Source organism: Poecilia mexicana, unplaced genomic scaffold, assembly GCF_051168715.1.
Source record: "Poecilia mexicana isolate PSO_F unplaced genomic scaffold, ASM5116871v1 scaffold_9, whole genome shotgun sequence".
In the NCBI taxonomy this organism is placed as follows: Eukaryota; Metazoa; Chordata; class Actinopteri; order Cyprinodontiformes; family Poeciliidae; genus Poecilia; species Poecilia mexicana.
The window spans coordinates 10,324,223-10,331,138 of NW_028263378.1; the positions used below are offsets into that span (position 1 = coordinate 10,324,223).

At 38.0% G+C, this 6,916-nt stretch overlaps 1 long non-coding RNA gene across 1 annotated transcript; it reads right to left on the bottom strand.

Annotated features, from left to right (window-relative positions):
* Nucleotides 1–819: 819 nt before the first annotated feature.
* Nucleotides 820–2,881, bottom strand: LOC106932655 (uncharacterized). The gene is made up of 3 exons (XR_001421325.2): nucleotides 2,799–2,881; nucleotides 1,894–1,975; nucleotides 820–1,552 (listed from the first exon to the last, which is right to left on the bottom strand). It is a non-coding gene; the product is annotated as an uncharacterized LOC106932655 (long non-coding RNA).
* Between the last annotated feature and the right edge of the window lie 4,035 nt (nucleotides 2,882–6,916).

Consider the following 6,916-nt stretch of genomic DNA (forward strand, 5'->3'; position numbering starts at 1 on the left):
GCTCAGGAAAAAAAAAGAAGAGAAGAAGAAATGATCAGTTTTTCTTATTTTACTCTTTATAGGTAAATGTTTGAGGAAAAGGAACTTTGTTCTTTTGTTAAATGAGATATTAACATGTCTCCAAAATTCCAGGCAAACATTTTGTATTTATTTGCAAAAAATAAAAAAGATGCAGTGCTTTCAGACCCCAAATAATGTAATGAAAACTAGTTAATATTCATTTAGAAACAACAATACTAATGTTTTAACTCAGGAAGAGTTCAGAAATCAATATTTGATGGAATAACCAGGAGGTTTTAAACAGGATTCAATGTCGCTTAATTTTTTCCAGAGCTGTAGATGGTGAATTTTTCAAACAGTTCCAGTTTTAATAATGCTGCTGATCCTACTGTAATTCTTGATCATTTTAAGCCTTTTTACAGATCTTTTACCAACAGTGTAAGTAAGTGTGAGATTCATGTGTTACCACCGTCCCAGTTGTGTTAGTATTATGGTGTATAATTGTTAACTGTGTTCATTGCAGCTCATTATGCATATCATCTTAACATCATGCAAAAGGTTGTTGGAATCCATTATACGTGAGTTAGCTGCACAGAGGGTGTTTCAATGTTGAGACTGAAACTCAGTTTTTTTTTGTCTCTTGATTATGGTGAAAGAATACATTTTAAATTCTAACCTAATTGATAATTAATCTAATCTACCAGCAATGTGATTGAAACAGATCATTAATGCTAACATTATGTGTAGGCACTTGCCCACAGCGGTGCTCTAACTGCAGGCGATCTATCTCTCCATCTGTATTCTGACAGTCCAAGGGAGTGTAAGTGACATTTTAATGAGGCCTAATTTACGATACAAAGTTCAAAACTCTATTTGGTTTAAATGGACATATAAAACACAGCAGCACTGAGCAACCAGCCTTGAAACAAGCAAAAACAAAACAACAGGATCAAATTCAAAATATCTGGAGACAAACACATTTTGAAAAGGTAAGCCCCTATAAATGAGTGCTGGTGTGGAAAAGCATCAAAATTCAATTTCTGATTATATCTTTAAAAAAAAGATTTGATTTTAGTAAAATTAAAGGTAAACTTTGTACAAGTGCCTATAGCTCTTTACTAAGTTCCTGCAGAAAACTTTAGCTGTGCATCATTAATATTTTGCACAATATTAATAAAAAAACAGATATAACCCCATCAGAAAATACAATGAATTTTACAGTGCATAAAACAGAAAAAAATATTAATTGCCTTTAGTTGTCATTAATGCACAGACAAAAATATGAATCTGAATACACAGCCATTGTTTCTGATCTCTTCATGAGAAATAAAACGAACTCGATCTCCAGCCTTGGAGATCGAGTTCGTTTTATTTCTCAGCTTACTAATAACGACTCGAGCTAAGCTAATATTTCATCATCACCTCGCCGCCGTGAGAGAGATCCTGATGCTATTAGCAGACTAATGGCTAAATGCTCTGGCACCGCTAAAGAGGATACAGCCACTGACACACTTGGCATCTGTTAGCTCGTTTAGCACGGACATAAATGAGTCTGTGAAGAAAAGACATGAAGATTGGGAACATCAGTGACCCCTTACATACTATATACATCAGTAAATATATGCACACACACACATACACACACACGGACATGGTGACCCCTACACATCTGATGAGATGGGAGCTGATATGCGAGTTAGTGGGAACCACATTTGTAAAAAGCGATAGCCAATTACAGCAGTGTGAACTGGGGGGATAATAGCCTGCCTGTCAGGGTCTGTGTGCAGTATATGTAAGCGTTCGCATGAGTGTGTGTGTCTGTGCCTGAGCACGCAGCACCCAAGGGTGAGTATTGGGCTCCTATTCTCATCTATTTGCTCTATATCTCCATACCTTAGATATTAATTTCATAGCAGAGCTGCAGCGCGGGGCCTGGGTCGTTAGCGTGATTCATCAGGGGTTCGTCCACAACGTGCTTAAAAAAGATGGAAGACAAAGACTAGTCTGAGAAAATGGGAAGAATATTTCTGTGAGATTTCAGAAATGTGTTACATTTGAGGGGGGTTTTTTACCCGTTACACTCGGGGTATGAACTTTTTTTTTTTTTATAAAATACTTATAAGAAGCAATTACAACAACTGTGCAACACGCAGTCATAGGAAAGAGGAATATAATTTACAGTTTAGATAATGTATACGTTAGAGAAAAATTTGGATCAACCTTCAAGTGTATAAAACTACACAACAGATTCCAGATCATCATTTGTTAAACCACATGGTAAAAGCTGTGTTGGAAAAAAAAGTAAGTACTCCCTATTATTCAGTCGCTCATAAAAAATAAAAGCTGAAGTCTTCAGATCCACTAAGACCCGACTTTGCTGCCATCTTTACAGGGAAAGGCTTTCTGTTTGCAACTCTTCAGAACAAATCGTACTTGTGAATTTTGACATGGTGACAGAGAACAATCTTTATCATTGTTGATGTTTTTCCCTCTTGGCATTGTGTTAACACACATCTGTAAACATTGTTGTGTGCTTCCATACTTACTAAAATTATTTACAAAAACTGGTGTAGACTATTATCCTCCTTATGACCTGAAATGGAACCCCATGGATCTGAGAGGGGGAGTACTTTCTTTTTCCATGACTGCATGTGTCACATTATCCCATATACCGTATTTGTCAGAGTACTCCTACAAAAGTCATGGATCACTGAATCTACATGAACCTCCAGGAGGCATCGGGAAGGAAGCAGAACAGGGGGAAACGGCAACGATAGAGACACAGTTGGAGAACTCACATAACGCTTTCTTGTCCTGTACTTTCCACAGACACATGATCTCCTCAAGGACTTGGCCCTGTCAGCCCCAGCAGCCAGCCATCTGAAACAGAGGAATGATAGACTATCAGAGAAAGGGAAACTGTTCAAGGGAATTGTGTGGATTTAGTGGTCTAGTGCTGACACATGGCTTTGAGCATGGTAGAAAAGCACTTTAACTCTTGAGTGCTTTTATCGCATGCACACACTCCATAAAACGTGGGTTTATGTCGTCAGATGGCTCAGACGTACAGCAACACACACACACACACACACACACACACACACACACACACACACACACACACACACACACGCACACACACACACCGAGTGTGCATTGCACTACCTCAGAAGGAAGAATGGCTTTAAAAGTGAACCAACTGATATTTTATGCTATGTAGCAGCCTTGCATTTAGTAAAAGTGTCCCTTCATAAAACAAATGCTGATGGAAGAAATGACCTAACTCAGTTTTTTTATCTGCAGTTGAAGCCTTTATTATGTAAACATATTTTAATAGTGAGTAGGTGTTAACCAGTAGCAGTATTTACAGATGCATTCTGCATTCATATTATTATGATAAAATCAAATAGAAAAACAGTATCCATGTCAGCGCTTCTTTATGTTGATTTTAAGGCCCCGCTATCCTTCCTGCTTTAGATATGTCTCTGCCTCGTTAAAATGCAGTCATCTGAATGTGGTGTGACTGAATCAAGTGCTGGAGAAACATGTTAATCAACTATTTATTGGAGTCAGGTGCACGGCAGCAGGGAAACACCTAAAACATGCAGTATGGTGAGCCACGACAGTAAAGATTCACATCTATATCATGTATTATGTTTGAAACATAAGAAAATGGTTCCATGTCAAACAAAACCTGTAAGAACAAGTGGAAAACGGTGCTGAAGTAAGAAGAATTAAACTTTTTGATCAACATGCAAAATGCTGTGTGTGACACTGAACACACAACCCCCACATTGACACAATGGAGACAATATCACACTGTGGAGATGCTTCTCTTTAGTAAGGACACAAAGCTGGTCAGAGGTGAAGGGATGACGGAAAAGAGCTACAGCTGAGCTCAAACTATTAGTACAAAGGACTTTAATTTGACTAAGACAACTAGACAAGGATCACACAAAAGATAATAAAGTATCTAAATTATTTATACCCTAAATTATTTATATCCTTTTCCATAAACAATGGAAAAATCAGGTTTGGCATAATAGTCTGTTTTGTAATTCCTGAATAGCTTTTTTGTTTTATTTCACTGGAGACAGCGTCAGGTCTGGTAACTTTAAAACAATTATTTCTTTGGGTCAGACGTAAAAAGTCAGAAAAGGCAAAGATTACTGCAAATCTAAAACTACCAGGGGTATGAATAATTCTGGGCTTTACTGTAAATTCAAATTGCACTGAAAATACAACAGTAAAACACGGCAGTAAAGCAAGGCGACATGCTGTGGGGATGCTTTCATTTAGCAGGTGAGTTGGTTAGAGCTGACGGGAAGGTGGATGGAGATAAATTCAGGGTAATCTTGAAAGTCAGAAAGTTGGATGCTTGGAGCCTGGAGAGGAGCGTCGTCTGAGGACAAATACAGAAAATATGATGGAGAGTGATGGAACGGCTCACATCAAAGCACATTTATGGAGGATATAGCAGCCTAGTCAAAGTCCACACTTACATTCAATTAAAAATGTGCCTTTTAAATTGATTTTAGCAGACTATCAAACCTACTAAAATCGATTCATTTAGCAAAGAGGAGTGTAAAAATGTCAGTGAATAGTAAAAATTTCAGACTCATTTAGAAGCCGTTTGTTCCTGTTTGCATCCGTTTTACTTTGTGACAGTGAAGAAAACGGTCTTTTCACCTCCAATGTCAATATCTCAAAATGTTGTCAACCTATTTGTCTCCAAGCCTCTTTTTGTACTTTACAGAAATACTAAACAGTGGCTTTAATACTGAAAACAAACTGGAAAGCCAAAGTGTGTCCTATGCGATATTCCCTTCTCTCCTATTCATCTCTGTAATAGAGATGCAAGGTTTGTAATGCTCGCTGGGAGCCAAGCATGAGATTGAGGATTTCTCACACACCATGCATTATTCATACCCCAGAGCAACAGAGTGTGTAAGATGAGAATTACACAGCATGAAGAGAACAGGGGAGAGGGAACGGAGGGGAGGAGTGGGGGAGAAGGAGAGGAAGGAGAGAAAAGCATAGGTGAGACACAGCATGGGGAAGAAAAGAGATTAACATGGAGACAAAAAAGATGGATAAATCCATCCATTTCTGGGTTAAGCGCTGCATTGTTTCTGGAGTTTGTGGGCAGTTGGGTGGAGGAAATAAATATGGAATCGAGAACCCAGATTGGCCGACAGTTTGCATCTTCTAAATGTGGCTCTTGTGAGTTTTGCTTGTATTCCGAGCACAAGCTGAATAGCGAGCAGGAAATTTCAGGGTTCGTGTTCGGCCTTGGTCTCCGTAATGAAAAACAGTGGGAAGTGAGCCAGGGTTGGAATTGATTTGTTTAACAATGGAAATGAAACAAAGTAGGAGGCACGGAGCAAAACGGGAGGCATGCCATCTTCAGCGAAAGCTCGAGACCACAAAATTGTAAGAATAATTTCTGGGCGGTTAAAAAATAAAAAATGAAAAAATAGATTTTATGTTTGTTACTTTGTTATTATTCTCTCAGTCACATATATCAGGCTGTCAAATGGATTCTCGGTGCTTTTTTAAAGTTAAACAGTTATATAAAATCAGAGTACTGAACAGTCATGATTTTTTATTGTAATTATTAAGTCAAACAATAGCAATAAAACTTTAATTCTTCCTCTGATGACCCCATTTGCTTGGTCTGAAAGCCTTTTAGCAGAAGACTAATGTTGTTAGTTTACTCAGTTAATGGAATATTACATTACTTTTTTTTTCTATTACATATGTGTGCGCGGGTGTGTGCGAGTGTCTCCACAGATGCAGCCTTAATGACAAGAATGTGATGGTTACTGGCTTTTTAGCTTCCCAGTGATGAAAAGCCAGTATTAATTTGGGCTACAGATTTCATTTGTTCCGAACAGGAAAAACAATATAAATCACTTTTAGCGTGATTAGAGAGAGAGTTAGATTAATCCAGGCCTGATTAGGGCATTATGCCGGCTTGTTATGGACACACAGGGTGACTGACGGTAATTACTGTCTGTAATAGGAGAGCGCACGTTCAGTCAAGCCTCGAGCCGGGCAGTGTGGCTGAATTTATGTGTGCAGTTATATATACTGCATGTGAGGGCACTGCTTGACTTAAATTAGGACTGGAATGAAATAAAAAATAAAGAAAACTGTGACTTGCCTGAAACAAAACTTGTCTGCAAGGCAAAATGGAGATATTGTTAGCAACATGCCAAAGGAGAGGTGAAAGCAAAAACAGACTTATGGCTTTGTTTATGATTATTGATGTACTAAGACAAACATATTCACCTGGATAATAAAAACAGATAGCTGATGTGTTTGGCAAATATTAGCCTGCTGAAAACTGGAGAGGTGCTACATCAGCAAATTGAACCTGAGCGCAGCTGAAAGGCGATTGCAGAGACTGCAGCGTCGAATCCATAAACACGACACACCGCAGACAAAACATGAGCGTAGTTTCCACATATGCAAGCACTTGAATTAAATATTGATCATTTATCTTTGTTTTCATGTAGCTTTACAATGCAAATTAAACTCCTGAGTCCAATTTTGGGTCAACTTTTCCAAATCAAAGATGAGTTCGAGGCATGTTTTCCACAGAGGTCATCCCTAAACATGGCATGAACCACAGACTGTGAAAAAGGATGGATGGACAGACTGATGGGTGGATATAGAGTAAATAATCAAACACATATCAAAAATTCTCTCTGAAGAATGGATTCCTTATCTTTCCAATGAAACATGCATGATTTTCAGATTTATGATTTACTGAGCGTCAGCTAAAATTATTGGGTTTTTAGTCAACAATTGTACAGAAAAATAAAACAGTATAATCAAGAGTTCCAGATTAATGACACTACGGCACATTTGCTAATTTTTACTTAAATAAAAAGCAACAAAAAGCAAAAAA